Here is a 16,514-nt window from a genome sequence, read left to right as displayed (position 1 = left end):
GATCGGCCCAGAATAATATTGATACAACCTTCATATCTACCACTTTCACATGACCTACTTATTATTCACGTCTTTAAACACATGACATGTACTCTTCTAGTTCTCTCTCCAGCTCAGTAGGCACTACATGAACACCCAGATAGGGTGTCAGTGAGTTCAGGGAGTTGGAGAGTGTTGAAGGAGATAAGATAAGAGGTGAGACAGCAGTAGGTAGTCGCCTGTGCATAAAAAAATGATCCTTGTAGGCTTAGACAAGTTCTAGTGGTAACACACACACACTGTTCCACTATGCTCTGGTGATACAAGTGATAGAGCGTTAGACAAGTTCTAATGCTGGAGGTGATAGACAGACATTAGTAGTGACAGTAGAGCTGAAGGGTTTTATCTGGCTCGGCTGTAGGTCTGATACCTCCTGCAGCAGACCTTGTCTAAGTCTCCTTTAGACTGTGGGCCAGTGTATCAGGACTATGTCACTGGGAGCTGTGGGAGGTGGTTGTGTGATGATCTGTGATAGGTCCTCTAATAGATGTGTGACTGTCTGAACTATCGCCCCGATAGTGACGCTGGACTAGACAGGACAGCGGGTCTGAGACAAGAGCGCGGGAGACAGGGAGAGACAGAATGTAAAAGTAACAGAATGTTATAATCCTCTGAAATAATAAATCATACAATATTCAGGGAGTATAAAGTTCATATTTTCCAGACTAGCGGTTCAAACGTTTAGCCGATTTGGTTTTAGACAAACGTAGCACATCAACATGAACACAAATAATACTAGTGAGATAATTATTTGTGAATTAATCCAAAACACACTTAAATTGTCACTGATGCTTTTGGGCCCACCGTATTAAAAGTGAAAGTGTCCACATCTTGACAGGTCCACATCATCAGTCAGGCACTAAGGGACTTGAGGGTTTACAGTTGACTGTTTCTTGTGCTCCTCCTCATCTCTCTTTATCAACCCAACACAACCCTGCTTTAGTTCTAAACCACTGGCCAGACTCCGCTGCCCCAAAGTCTTAAACCCCAAACTCTCAATCTCTGACTCAGAGAGCACACACACACACACACACACACACACACACACACACACACACACACACACACACACACACACACACACACACACACACACACACACACACACACACACACACACACACACTCTGTACATTACTACACAATGAACTGCTTCTCCAGCACATCTACAACTGTTAATGAGCAGGTCATTAAATAGACAGTATTTCATATAGCTTGTTGTGTCAGTGTGTCTAATACATACATTACCAGTGTTGCCCCTACTCCCCCAGCCTGTGTATGTGTACAGTACCTCTTTCATCACACTGTACAATAGGCTTTACAATAATAGACCATAAATTAATCCAGTGGCCAGACCAGCTAGCTGTAAATAGTAAGTACTGATTGTTTACAGTGCAGACACGTCTATGAGTGGGCTGGCTACACAATTATCACACACAGCAGCACTCAATCCTCAACTGCCACTGTGTAGCATCACACTGAACACTGCCATGATCTCTCACCAGGCTCACAATAACCTCGTCAGTTAGTATTATATCGCTTTTACATAGAGTAATAGTAATATACTCTACATTCTTTCTTAGAGGATTTCTGGGATGAGACTAGCAGGGTTTTTATTTATTAACTTATTTAGATCTGTAACCTTTATTTAACCAGAACAAATTCCTATTTACAGTGATGGTCAGGCAAGAGGCGAGGGGCACTGAATAAATCAAAGTTAAAAGGGTCCTGGCTCCAAGGCTGGGTGAGGGTTATAGCTCTGCTGTACCCTCTTAACGGCAGTGGCGCTCTCTGTCTCTTTAATCCTGCTAGTCCAGAGCAGATGAGAAGGCCTTATTAAAGATTGATTTACTCCACTGTCTGTGCAATCTGGGCTCAGGTTATCAGGGAGATCAGTCAAACACACACACACACGCTCTTGCTTCACTTCATTATCTCTAATACTGCTAGTAAACGTTTAGCGCTCGCGTGTGTTCTCCCATATGGAGTGCACACAGCTCTGAGCCTCAGTGATGTTAATGGGTTTTTAAATGTCAGGGAATGATAACAGGGGGATCTGTTGTCCTATGTCCTCACGATCATCATCATCGCAGAGCGGAGCAGAGAGTGGTCGCTGTATGTGTGTGTGTGTGTGTGTGTGTGTGTGTGTGCGCGGCACCCAACCCATGTGTGTGTGCGCAGGTGCGGCCCTACTTCCACCAGTGCTGATGTCAGCATGATTTATGCACCAATCAGATGAGGAGAGAGAAAGCGAGAGAGAGAGAGGGCGGAAGGGAGGGAGAGGGGGAGAGGGACGGAGGAAGTACTGTGTTCTTTAATCATCCCTTCTGCTTTCTCAACAAAACTTTCGAAAGCTCTGGCCTGGTCTTTATTGGTCTCACTATGTGATTCTCCCAGCAGGCTTTGGGTAGTCCGGTCAGTTGGCCCTGCTTCCTGTAATCTAGATCTGCAGAGGGACCTAAAAGGATTCCCTTCATTGAGCCCTGTGTAAGGGATGGACACACACGTACATGCATACGCATGTGCACTCACACTGTGAGAAGAGGGCAGACAACATTGTCAGGCTTGAGATCTGTGGGCGAAATCTCTTCTCTAGTCCCAACAGGTAAACAGTAAAGCCAGAAGTCTAAGTCATACTTAAGCTCTGACGATAGACTGACTACTAAGGGTGAGAGATAGAGAGGCTGTCTGACACTTGAAATAATGGCCCTGTGTTTTAGCCATATAGACCCTACTAGGAAACCATATAATATTCACACATTAGCCTTTATCCCCTAACTCGGTCCTGCCCGAGTGCTAGGACAAAAACCAAAACACACACACACACACACACACACACACACACACACACACACACAGAGGAATTGATTCTCATTGTGAGAAGCAGAATCGCTGCAGGGACAGTCACTGTTTACTGTAAATAAACAAGTGACACACACAGTCTCCAAGGGGGAAGGGAGCTTAACTAACCATTTACAGGGAAACCACTGGGGTAAATGTCTCACTTTAGTCTGTTTGTAGTATTTTTTGGTTTTGTTTTTATTACTGTAAACAAGTTCACCCGAACAAGAGCCAATTATAGAAAGAGAGGGACTAAAACAGCAGTATTCTGTGGTAATTATTTGTTTATCTCGTAAAGCTCTATTACATCATGTAGACCAGGGATCATCAACCAGATTCAGCCGCGTGGCAATTTCTTCTTGAGTGGGTGGTCAGAGTGCCGGGAACATAATTACAAATCATTTGTAGACTGCAAATTGACCACAAGAAGCCCAAACCGATGTAATGTTGGACTAAAACATAATCATTTCAACTTTGCTTCCAGTTGTATACGATCATGTGTCTCTCCATTAAGCGTGGGAATACTTGAACACATTTCCATAATTAAAATCACTTGGAGCTGGTGTTTTTACAGTCTTATGTCCCCCTCTTTTCCGCGCTATGGATTGAATCGAGCCCTCTCTCTTTCTATACTCCCGCTCTTCCCTTTTGTGTGCTCTCTCACCTAAGTTCTTAAGTGATCAATTCTTCTTCAGACATCGTATTATCATGCTTACTGGGAAATACAGACACACACACACACACACACACACACACACACACACACACACACACACACACACACACACACACACACACACACACACACACACACACACACACACACACACACACTCAACATAAATCACAGCCTGTCACTCTCACACTGCTGCTTACAGACATTTAAACTCTGTTATGATATTCAATTGTTGACTAATTTATTAGGATCTTGCTCCATTAGTCTTCTTTACACACAGGTTGTGGTCTCTTGCCAATAACACCATTAGGTCTACTGTCGTTATGTGATCAAACATACAGTAGTAATGGGGAGAGTACAGAGGTAGACAGGAGGGAGATTCTCCCAACGAGCTGATTATCCCACACTACTGGATACCAACTGTTTTCTGTAATAACCATTTGATTATTGTCACTGATCTAGTCCAGCAGCAGCAGGTTGTTTTCATGGTGCGCATGAAGAGATCTAGACATAATCAGAGTTCTGAGGACAGAAAGAGGGGAGCTAACTGCTGTTGAGTGGGACTTCAATTTAGTAATTAGATCATTCAATATAATCATTAAATTATCATTTTTTTTAAAGTTATTTCCATATAAATATTGACAGCTAACCTTAGTATTGAATGAGAACCTATTTCTTAGGGTTGAACCGGGATATGGGCATGAAGCTAGGGTAAGGGTTAGGGTTTAGGCTACAGTTAGGGTTGAACCGGGATGTGATGTGCACAAGAAGCTAGGGTAAGGGTTAGGGTTAGAGTTAGGTTACATTAGGGTTGAACCGGGATGTGATGTGCACAAGAAGCTAGGGTAAGGGTTAGGGTTAGACTTAGGTTACATTAGGGTTGAACCGGGATTTGGAGTGTTGTGAAGCATGAGGGATTCATCAGCTTACACTACTCAAATGTATCAGTTTATCCAAATGAAAATAAAGGTTTAGAAACAACAAAATCAGGCCCACAACACACACTCACGCAGCCCAGCCCGTCTCCAGTGCTGAAGCTGTTTGTAAGGCTAAGTAAGCGGCGCCCAGGGTTATGCATCATTTACCAAGGCTCAATAACAACCTCTTTTTCACCGCTCAACCTACCTGGCCACACTGAATCACGCGCGCGCACACACAGAGCACAGCGTATCTCTTCTCCCCTGGAAACCTTAACCAGGCACATTATATCTGTGTTGCAGCTATCTGGCCATGACATTATGTATTGTTTTGATAGATATTGATCCTCACGGCGGAGCAAGTTAAACAGAGGAGAAAAATGTGCTTTGAAAAGCAACATGGCTGCCGAGAGAGCGAGGGTAACGGGTTGCTAACTAGAGAACAGGGGAAAGAGATATAAAGAGAGAAAGAAAGAGAGAGAGAGAGAGAGAGAGAGAGAAGGAAATAGATAGGGAGGGAGGGATAAAAAGAGAGAGAGAGCAGGGTGGTTTATAAAAAGATTGGTGTCACAACAGAGAAGAGAGAGAAAGGTCGACAATAAAACTGTGACCTAAAAGAGAAGAGATGAGAAGTTGATTTGGTGGTAGAGAATAGTTTGTGAATAAGGTACAGTAGTAGAGAATAGTTTATGTGAACAAGGTACAGTGGTAGAGAATAGTTTATGTGAACAAGGTACAGTGGTAGAGGATAGTTTATGTGAACAAGGTACAGTGGTAGAGGATAGTTTATGTGAATAAGGTACAGTGGTAGAGGAAAAAATAATCAAAACTAACCCCTTGATTTCTTTTGATATAAATCACTTAAAGTACACACACCCCCCCTCCCACCGGAAGTGTGTTAGTTCCCCCATTTGACCTGTGCTTGTCTCACACACTGCGTGTGTGACCTTGGCTTGGCCCGCTGGTAAAGTGGAGCGTAGGAGAGAGGGTGTGTGAGCAGCCAAGCGTACTCCTCCAGATTAGCAGGCTTTATTACTGCCACCGACCACAGCCCCTACAAATCCTCTTATTTCATTTTCCCTCCCGCTACCTCTCTCTCTAACACACTTGCTCCCGCGCCCTCCTCTCTCCCTCACTTTTCTCTTTCTCCGCTCTCCCTCTTCCCCTGCATTCTCTCTTTCTCTCCTGTTCTCACACACTTTCTTTCCCCATTCCACTTTCACTTACTTGTTCTCCTTTCTCTCCCTCATGTTTCTGCCTTGCTGACATCTTTCTCAGCCTCTTATTCCCCCTTTTCCTCATTCTTTGTTTGTCTTCCTCTACATTTTTCCAAAGTCGTAAATTTTCCCTATACCTTCTCTTTCTTAGCCTCTCCTTCCCCTGCTCTCTTCCTCCCTCATTCTATTCAGTGTGATGAATCTGTAGACAGGGCCTAATAATTGTACTTCAGCCCAAGTGCTCATTTTTCTCCATGTTTGAAAGCCGTGACAAGCAGCAGTTCTTTCTCTATCCACCTTCCTCTACTCTCTTTCTCCCTCGCTCTCTTTATTTCTCTCTCCCTCTCCCCTCTATTCCTCTCATACAAAGGGGTGAATAGAATAACTGATGGTTTACAAGGTCATGCTGTCTAGTGAGGACACACAGGGGGTTTCTACAGGAGCTATGTCCTCCCAGGTGCCATGTTCAGCCTCAGATATAGAGACAGAGTGTCACGTTCTTCAAAATGAGCGGAACAAGGCGCAGCATGTGTTGGGTTCCACATCTTTATTTCAGTGAAACTAGAAACAAAATACATCAATAAACGAACAACGAAACGTGACTACGTGGTGCACATGCACAAACACAAAAAAATATCCCACAAACACAGGTGGGAAAAATAGCTACTTAAATATGATCCCCAATTAGAGGCAACGATTACCAGCTGCCTCTAATTGGGAACCATACCAAAACACCAACATAGAAATTTTAAACTAGAACACCCCCTAGTCACGCCCTGACCTACTACACCATAGAGAACCAAGGGCTCTCTATGGTCAGGGCGTGACACAGAGGAAGTTTTGGATGGCACACAGCAATATATCTAGGGGGAAATAACCATGGTGCTCTCAAAGCTTAAGTAAAGGAATGTTCCCTTAAATTCCAGATACCTTTATCTTAAGACAGCTAGGTGACACAACCACATCAGTCAAATATATGGGACACGAACGTTCCATTCCAGCTAAACAATGGATATATAGTGTTTTGCAAAAAAAACATTTTCATACACAGCTAAAATCTAGGGAAAATAATCTGAGAACAGTAATATTTTACACACACATGAAGGTACCCATAAGCAATCATTTCTGGTGAAAGAACACAAATGTGAAAAGTTTGTGGATAAAGCGTTTTGGAAAGAAAGTCTTCATGTATTGAATGTCACATGTTCATTTCTGTAGAATATTACCCAGCCCCAGTCACACAACCACATAGCAGTGTTAAACGCAGCCTGTACAAGGAGTGCCAGAACACCCTGGGACTAAACATATGGGCTCCTCTAGAATATTCTCACCAATCTCAACCTCACGCATGCGCATATTCACTCACACACACGCTCTTTCTTGCTCTCTCTCTCCTCTTTCTTTTGGATCATGCTAGATTCCGAAAACTAGAACATGGTAATGCTGTACTGGATCATTTCATTGAGGAGACCTTGTATTGACATAGTATGTGTGTGACTGTGTGGTGTGAGCCTGGTTAAAGTCTTGCTGGTGATGTGCTGTTCCACCTCAGGTATTTACATGTCAGAGAGAAAAGCATCCGGCAGAGCTACAGGGGACAGTCCCACTGCAGTAAACGCCAACGCCCCATACACACACACACACAGACACACACACACACACACAAATGCAGCCACATGCACATGCAGACACACGCACAGCCTCGGCCCAGATCTCTATCTCATACCCCCCCACACACACTATAGTTACTGAGGCAGCTTTCTGTACACATCAGCAGAATGTAAAGGTGCAGACAGCAGGATAAATAAAGACCAACATAACATCATTATACCATTCATAACGCTGTTTAATCAACTACACAATTCAATATTGTCATGTTGATATTTTAACATAATTATGGTTCATGGCTGTAAATTGCATATTTTATTTTAAACATTACATGAGTTAAATGAAATTAGGTTTTTGTCCAATAAGCACTTTCACAAAAAGTAATATTTTCAGGGATGACGGGATATTCTGAAACTTGTGTAAATACAGAGGCTTGCTTGATTGACAACAATTGAATTACTCTACAATAGCACTTAATAAATATCAGTCATTTTAATATGAGAGAGAGAGAGAGAGAGTACAGTATATTTTCTCCATCTCAGTAGATATGTATCGAGTTAGTCTTGTCCATAGAGGGCTTTAACATTGATTGTGATCATGAAATATATCCATTCCAAATGGCAGCATGACGTTCCAGACGTCAGCACTACCAATATAAGCAACACAGACATATTCAAATCAATCCGCCCATAAATATGAGCGGGGAAATTCATCTTATGGGAAATAAAAAAAAACGAAAAGGGAAAATAGCAGTCAGCCAGTACACATTACATTGCAATATAGATAAACATTCATTTAACAAATTGTTAATGTCTAAATGTTTGTATGGTATATTTTAGTTTCCTATTTTTAATTGTATAAATGATATTTATATTCAGTATGTATTGGATTCTCTTCTGATCTGCATCTACTCTTCAGAAGCATGATGGGAAGTATCTTGGCCTCATTTATAAAATGTATTTTCATTTTCATGATTCTACATTTCAGAGCATGATCAGTGTATGAATGTAAAGGATGATTCATGATTCTACATTTCAGAGCATGATCAGTGTATGAATGTAAAGGATGATTCATGATTCTACATTTCAGAGCATGATCAGTGTATGAATGTAAAGGATGATTCATGATTCTACATTTCAGAGCATGATCAGTGTATGAATGTAAAGGATGATTCATGATTCTTCATTCAGAGCATGATCAGTGTATGAATGCAAAGGATGATTCATGATTCTACATTTCAGAGCATGATCAGTGTATGAATGCAAAGGATGATTCATGATTCTACATTTCAGAGCATGATCAGTGTATGAATGCAAATGATGATTCTACATTTCAGAGCATGATCAGTGTATGAATGCAAATGATGATTCTACATTTCAGAGCATGATCAGTGTATGAATGTAAAGGATGTGTAAAACACAAATCATATTTTTACACACATTGATGAATTCCCACAAGCATGTTTGAATTATTAATCACACATAAAAACATGCATTCAACCACAATGAGAGATAAATAGAGGGATGGTGGGAGAGAGAGGTAGAGAGAGAGGAGAGAGAAAGAGAGACTGAGGGTCCTCGGGTGAGTCAAAGGATCAAGGTCTTCCTCCTCAGAGACAAATACTTTCCTCTCTTCTCCTCTCCTCTCCTTTCCTCTCTTCTCCTTTCCTCTGTTTTCTAAGCGTTGGGAGGAAGTGTAATGTATTGATTAACTATCAGATGATTCCGATAGGGCCTGATCAATAAGACTTTGTATGAAAGCCAGGCAGGAACCTCCCTCTACAGTCAGAACACACGCACCCACACCCACACCCACACATGCAAACAAACACAATCATAGATCCACGGCAGCGATGCACTCCCACAGGACATCTTAATGCTGTTTCCTCTTTGTTTGTTCTCTGCTCAGCATCTCACTCTCTCTCTGTGTCATTGACTGGTTATAGCGAGGGGCTTATATGCTGTTGATGTCTCACTCACTTCTTCTCTGAAGGAGCTCAGTGACATGCATCAATCAAATCAAATGATCAGTACTGTATGTGTGTGTGTGTGTGCATGCGTGTGTGTAGAGGGGGGAGAGGGGTGTAAGAGAGAGTCTCAGCTTGCTGCTCCTTACCAGTTCGAGAGCAGAGAAAGATGGGTGCAAGGGGCTCAGCTGTAGCACTACTGCCCCTAGGGGCCACAGAAGGGGGTGCTGGATCTATAACTGGGTGTACCTCGTCCTCCAGTATCCCTCTCTCCCTGAGGATAGTGTGTGTGGTGTGTGTTGCAGCCGGTCCTTACATGCCCCCACACACCCTAAAAAGAAAAAAAAGAAAAATTTCTGTTGTGTATCCCTGGAAATAATCAGAATTCATGTAAACATAGCTTGTCCAAAAAAGTGGTCTCTTGGCACAATTTACCGCGGGTATGGGCCGTAGGACAGGGTAAGTTGAGCCACTTACTAATTTAATTGTACTGAATTAAATATCACCACTACCTTTTTAAAACCGTGTCTCTTTATTTGCCAAACACAATTCAACAAAATCACAAATAGTTTTTTGTATTTTAATCAACTGTTAACACAGGCTTAACGCCTGACAAACACTTTGTAGTTTTTTGTACACTTTAAACACAAGCCCTGTTGTTACCTCATAATCCCAGTGATAATGACTTGCATTACACCTGGGAAGAAAACACTAACATTTACTCAACTTGCCATTGGCTCAACTTACCCCAAGGCAAACATTTTTACTATTAGCCCACACAGCTACAAGGATGTATTTTCATGCTAGGTTTAGGACATCATATAGAAGCTTATAGAGACCCCAACTGAAATATAGAACAATCTTAAATGATCTACTTTGGTTTAAATACAAACACCATTTAACCTCTAACACAAATTCCTTTGATTTAGTGAAAATGTTTTTTTTGGGGACTGAACTTGCTTACCACTTTTTCCATGTGGTTTCTTCCTTCACAGACTCCATTAAAAATGTGCATCTCTTCCTAAATATTTGGTTAAATGATACATTTTGTGTATGGTTGCCTAGAAACAAAGATGGCTAAACTTACCCCACTCTCCCCTACAGTGCTGAACTGCTGTTGAACATCATGCAGGGAGTAAAGCAGTGTTTAACAGTGAGAGGGACTCTTTCAGGCATCAGCTGACTAACCAGTCGTGAGAATGATGCAGGTCAGCCGTGTGATTGCTTGGTCAATGTGTCAATCACTCTTTGGCCCTTCCCAATGTTCCTGGTAGAGAGGGTTGAGTGGAGAGTAGTTCCGGGTCAAGGGGCGCTGTGCTGCTCACTGACCACAAGAAGCAGCCTTTCTAGGCCAATTCTGATTAGTCCCCTTCTCCCTGATATGTAAACTCGTTTTGATTCCTTTCAGTTGGATCCTGTCAACTCCGTGCAAGTAATGAAATGACCACAGACACATACTTCAACAAACAGTCTTTAATGAGTCCTCTCTCTTCCTATTCTTTACAGAAACCATGACAGAGGAATGGTGATGTCTTACCAACGTCGCTCCATGGCACCGGACTGCGACAAAGCACAACGTCCACACAACGTCTCCAAACCACCCAGAAACCAACCAACAGTCCCTGTACAGAAGTCCAGACAGACCCAGTCATGACGAGATTATTGACAGAAACAAATGACAACAAAACTAAACACCCAAGAAAAAGACTTCATGTTTGATTCAACTACTAAAACTCCTGGATTCCCTCTTCCTCTGACATCACCAGTAGCTACGGACGCAATTCTGACTCAACATGACAAAGATACAGTACCTCCTCATTGTAAATAGCATTTTGTAGAGTATTCTATGTAATAATATGTAGGTTGGAGGTCTTTAACTGTAGACGGATACTGTAGAGGGGAGAAGCGATGACAGTGAGTCCCATTTAGCGCATGATGTGAATGTAAATAATGTACAGTAGGGCCTCTTATGAAACAAAACTACTGCGTCTGTATATAGCCATGAAACCATACCTCTATGTATATAGGCATTACATTATACCTCCTTATTTCTCCTACCCCCCTTCAATCCCCCTAAACTAGCACAATGATACTCACCACTCTCTATATCTCTGTAGACAGACATAGAATAGATATATACAGGAGGAGACTGGGGACACAGAGGGAAGATACACAGTGTGTGATGCAGGTGGCAACACACTGGAGTGAAAAACACAGGCCCACTTTGGCTGGAACTGGTGAACTCTCCCTGCCCTGCCACAAAGACAGTCAGAGGGGATGTGTTGCCACTTGGACCGTCTCTCTTCTCCTCTCCCTTTAGTGTTAAACGACCACAGTTCAACCTGTAGCCACAGTGTAGCTATTAGATAAGATGTATTTGTACATGTATTTTAGTCCTTAGTGAAGTGACGGGTCCAGTTCAAAGGTTTGGCAGCTTTCTACAGTCCACTCAATGTGCAAACTTGATTGGTTTTCATCTCCACTCCCTCCCCCTCCATTCCTGATTGGCTAGTCCTCCTTGCTCCTCTAGTCCTGATATGGCTATTGATAGTCCGTGGGAATGTCCATCAGACGGCCTGTAGGCCCGAAGGCCTCTCTGAGACCAGGCGCTCGCTTAGCTCCCACAGGCTGGCTGCAGTGGCCTGGTCTTCGGCCTGGGGGGAGGGTAGGCAGCGGAAACAGTTGTTGATGTACATGCCTCCAAAGCCCTCCAGCTCCGGAGCTACTGCACAGTACACTGTGGTGGCTGCCCCCTGTTGCTGTGAACACACAGACAGAGAGAAAGAGTGATAGAGAGATACACATACACAGGTCAACGTGGAGGACCCTGATCAACATTAGCTTTGTGGGAGGAGAGGACCATCAGAGAGATACACAGAGACCCTCCCGTCCGCCAAGAGACAAAGGAGATCCTGCCACCCTAAAGATGCTGCCAAGACCTCCACCAGAATAAACACACATCTGGACTCAGCGACCCCCCCCCCCATCTTTCCTGCATGACCCCAGAGCATCTGTACGAGACAGAGGAGGAACTCCATACAAATGGAGAGAGACAGATAGAGATAGATAGAGAGGATAAACTCCATAGAGACACCCCTCTCTGCCACAGCCCATAATGATGGGATAGTGTTACCCTGTATATATATTTATATACATATATTTATTTCTATATTGTGTGTGAACAGGACTGCTAACTATCCAGAGTGCATGCTGATGTATATGTGGTAAATACAATGCTAACTGTCCACAAAACCGCACAGATCTCCGCAAAAAAAAAATACTACATTTTTAGAACGTCACAATCTCCATGGGATGGTGACGACTGTTCATTCAGATTTAAAGCAAAACACACCAAATTATGTTGGCCTTGCAATCTCTATAGCTGCAATATTTTGATGTTATTTTGTGGAGGTTTTCTGGACAGAAGATGTGGCCCACGGCGTTCTAGACTGGGGAGGAGGGAGCAGCTCTTCTCATTGGAGTGGAGAGCCAGAGGGTTCTATAAATAGACTCTATAAGAGAACATACAGTATATATGTGATGATTACACGTCTGTTTATGTTCACATCATCTAGGGATTCATGAGGGAAGTCAGACATTTGGCTTTTATTTCAGAGGTTAGCCAGGGTAAAGAGAGACATACACCCCTTAAGAGTAATATGTTGAGAATAGTGCTCTTGTAAACACACACACACACACACACACACACACACACACACACACACACACACACACACACACACGCACACCCCACTGTCCCTTACCCGTCTCTCTTCTCTCTCTTAAAAAGAGCAGGCAACCCTCCCTACCCTATACTCTCTAATTAAGTGGGAAATGACTTCTGTATTTCTCTGTTTAACATCTCAAATCCAGTATTCCGTGGTCTGTAGTCATACTGTACTGAGACATGCCTCCCTAATTACCGTCACAGTCGGTAATTAGAAGCGGAGAGGGGGAACGAGAAGGAGAGAGAGAGCGACAGGAAGAGAGATTCCACAGCGTTTGAAACAGGCATATGAAGAAACAGACGTCAGAGAGAATTACAGCCAGAAGTCAGGCACTCAGAGGGATCTTTCATATAGCCCTGCTGCTGGCTAAAAGCTGCTGTGACGTTGTGAGAAGAGAAGAGACTGTTCCGGAGCTGACTTCTATAGACACACATTAAATAGTTATCCCTGGCTCACTGCTATTTATCTACAAATGAGACTGGTGGAGAGCACTGATGAGACTGCAGAGCACAGTTTAGTGCAGTGCACTGGCACAGCAGCAAAAGTCTGTACACACACACACACACTAATATACACCCACTTCAAAGGCCCAGCCTCATTGAGACTCATTTTAGCATCAGCAGTCCAAGCTGGCAGAGCTTAACACAGGAATAGACACACATACTGAAATATGCCCAAACTGCTCCGGCACGCACACACACTGACACTCATTAAAATGTAGAAAGACACACTCTCACACACACCCATTCACAGAATAAAGTGCATGCACACTTACACACTCTCATTGAGAAATACAGACACACTAAACAAACTTCCCACTCAGTGTTGGTAGTAGCAGATTGAGGCAGTTAGAAACAGCAGATGAAACAACTGCATCTCTCTGCTGTCTCCCTCCCTGCCAGCACACTGATAACTCTACACACCTCACAGGACTGGCATATCAAAGGCTTACAAATGTCACTCAGTGTCTAACAGACACACAGACCCAGACCCAGACATGCACACTTCAAAAGCAGGGTGGCACATCATTTAGCTAACTCTCAGTTAAGGTATTTGCTTTAGAACCTACACACAAACTCATTGGAAGATGGAATCTATTTGCCTGCTCATTTCACTCTGCTTCCAGGGTCCTCGTTTTCACACTGTTTTAGGTAAAGGGTGGTCAAGCAATACATTGGAAGGATTAACACCTGATCTGAAAATACTACACTGCACAGCTGTGTGCTCTGTGTGCTCTGAGGGAAACTGTACACACGGCAGAACGGGAGGGAAGGAGAAATGAGAAAGAAAGAGTGTGTCTACACAGGGGTTACCTTCTTGGTGTTTAGCGCTGCCCTCAACCTACTTGACCTGGTGACCCCTGTAATAGATACGCCTGATGAGATTAGACATTAACAATCTGAACCATCTACCACCAGTCAGTCTGTCTGTCTGTCTGTCTGTCTGTCTGTCTGTCTGTCTGTCTGTCTGTCTGTCTGTCTGTCTGTCTGTCTGTCTGTCTGTCTGTCTGTCTGTCTGTCTGTCTGTCTGTCTGTCTGTCTGTCTGTGTCTATCTGTCACAGGAAGAGAGAGAGAGCAGGGGAATGGGCTGGGTCAAAGACATGCACACACAAACCTCACACATGCACGCACACGCTCTCTGATTGAAACACTCTTATACACTCTCACAGACACACCCACTCATTCACTCCAGACATGTACAGTAACCCAACAGATGTATTGTATAATCATGTAAATTATAGATAATACCTTTACATTTTAGGCGTCCACCAACCAATGTCTCTTTCAGTTTTTTTACTAGTATCTTGTCAATGTCAATTCTGATTCTGAAATACATCGTTTTACAGAGAAATGGCTGAGTTTTCTTAGGGTTGTTATGTTCCTGTTAGACCGAACTGACCGCCACACACTGGTGAGTGGAGAGGAGAGGGTTAACGGAGTATTCACCAACTGTCCCCGAGACAGTACACAAATAATCACAACTGAAAAGGGGGAAAAGGGAGAAGACTAAAATCACTCCCGCAATATGCTAGAAATGTAGCAGGGTCCTAGCCAACCAGAGCGTCTCCAATACATTTACACACACAGAAACCCAACCTCTGCATATGGAGAATCTATATGCTTTAAGAGCTGAAAAAAACAGGCACTAAATCAGCAGCAGTAAGCTGACCCTGTCTGGCCAGAACCCTCACTGCTCTGGAAACTGGTCCCGGATCACATTTATGTCTTCCAATTTTCAAAATAATGAAAATATACTTTGGAAAGTATTGTGCAACATTTAACGGTTAAACAGCCACAATTCAGGCCTCCCGAGTGGTGCAGCGGTCTAAGGCACTGCATCACAATGCTAGAGGCATCAGTACAGATCCGGGTTCGATCCCGGGCTGTATAACAGCCCGGGAGACCCATGAGGCGGCACACAATTGGCCCAGCGTTGTCCGAGTTAGGGGAGGGTTTGGCCGGCTGGGATGTCCTTGTCCCATCGTGCTCTAGCGACTCCTTGTGACGGCCGGGCGCATGCACACTGACTTTGTTCGCCAGCTGTATGGTGTTTCCTCCGACACTGGTGCGGCTGGCTTCCGGGTTAAACGAGCAGTGTGTCAAGAAGCAGTGCGGTTTGGCGGGGTCGTGTTTCAGAGGACGCATGTCTCTTGAGCGTTGCCTCTCCCGAGTCCGATACGGGAGTTGCAGCAATGGGACAAGACTGTAACTACCAATTGGATACCACAAAATTGTGGAGAAAAGGGGGTTCACATTTTTTTTCTTCATAAAACAGCCACAGTTCAATGTATTGAAAAGCAAGGTGGGAGAGAACAGAGATATTAGTGTTGAATCAGTTCACTGTATCTCAGTTATTTGGCGTTGTCTTCATAGTATAACATGTTACTGTGGTGATCTTTAACCTTGTCCAATCACTCTGCTTGTATACTATAACAATAATATAACAAGCATTGTGCTATTTGTTAGCATAGGGGTATTGTACCAGAGAAAAAAAACAGGTCGGAAAAAACATGTTTTGTTTCTGCCTCATCAAGGTTGTGCTCTGTCATTCTGTCTCTGATAATATGCGTGACACTTTACCCAGATGTCTGTAGTTATGTAATTGACCTCTAACCCCTGACCCCTGACCTGTAAATACACCCAGTACTGTAGAGCAGTCTGTTTTTGTCCCACCCCGTCCTGTCCGGTCCTGTACATAAGAACATGTAAATACCAAACAGCTATGCATGCTGACACTCTAGCACTTCTTTCAGGTACTTTTATAATCCCAAACTTCTCATATGGCATGTGCTGAAAATCAACTATAAAAAAGTAATAAAAAAAAATGAAAAGAGAATAATAAAAAAGAACCAGACGATGATATCCTGGACAACGTGTAAAGTCTTACAGTTTTCTTATTCCTGTGGGTGGTTCTCTTCTGTTCCTTTAACTGTCATTCTTACTGTGGTCGAACCATTCTGGTCAAGGTTCTGTTCAGTTGTGTTGATGTGGGAAGGGTTGAAGCAAAGCAGAGAGGCAATC

General features: G+C 43.3%; 1 protein-coding gene and 1 pseudogene across 1 annotated transcript in view; one reads left to right on the top strand and one right to left on the bottom strand.

The window, feature by feature from the left end:
• The window catches only part of LOC106573401 (transcription factor Maf), a 64,566-nt gene extending 49,115 nt beyond the window's left edge, over nt 1–15,451 (top strand). The window contains exon 3 of the mRNA XM_014148413.2: nt 10,771–15,451. The gene's annotated coding sequence lies outside the window, so the exon portion shown is untranslated. The remainder of the gene's footprint in view (nt 1–10,770) is intronic.
• Nucleotides 11,832–16,514, bottom strand: part of LOC106573394 (WW domain-containing oxidoreductase-like) — a 178,934-nt pseudogene continuing 174,251 nt past the window's right edge.

The sequence above is a fragment of the Salmo salar genome, chromosome ssa16 (genome assembly GCF_905237065.1).
Source record: "Salmo salar chromosome ssa16, Ssal_v3.1, whole genome shotgun sequence".
Lineage (NCBI taxonomy): Eukaryota > Metazoa > Chordata > Actinopteri > Salmoniformes > Salmonidae > Salmo > Salmo salar.
Note: the sequence above shows the minus strand (reverse complement) of the source record. Positions and strands in the feature narration are given on the sequence as shown.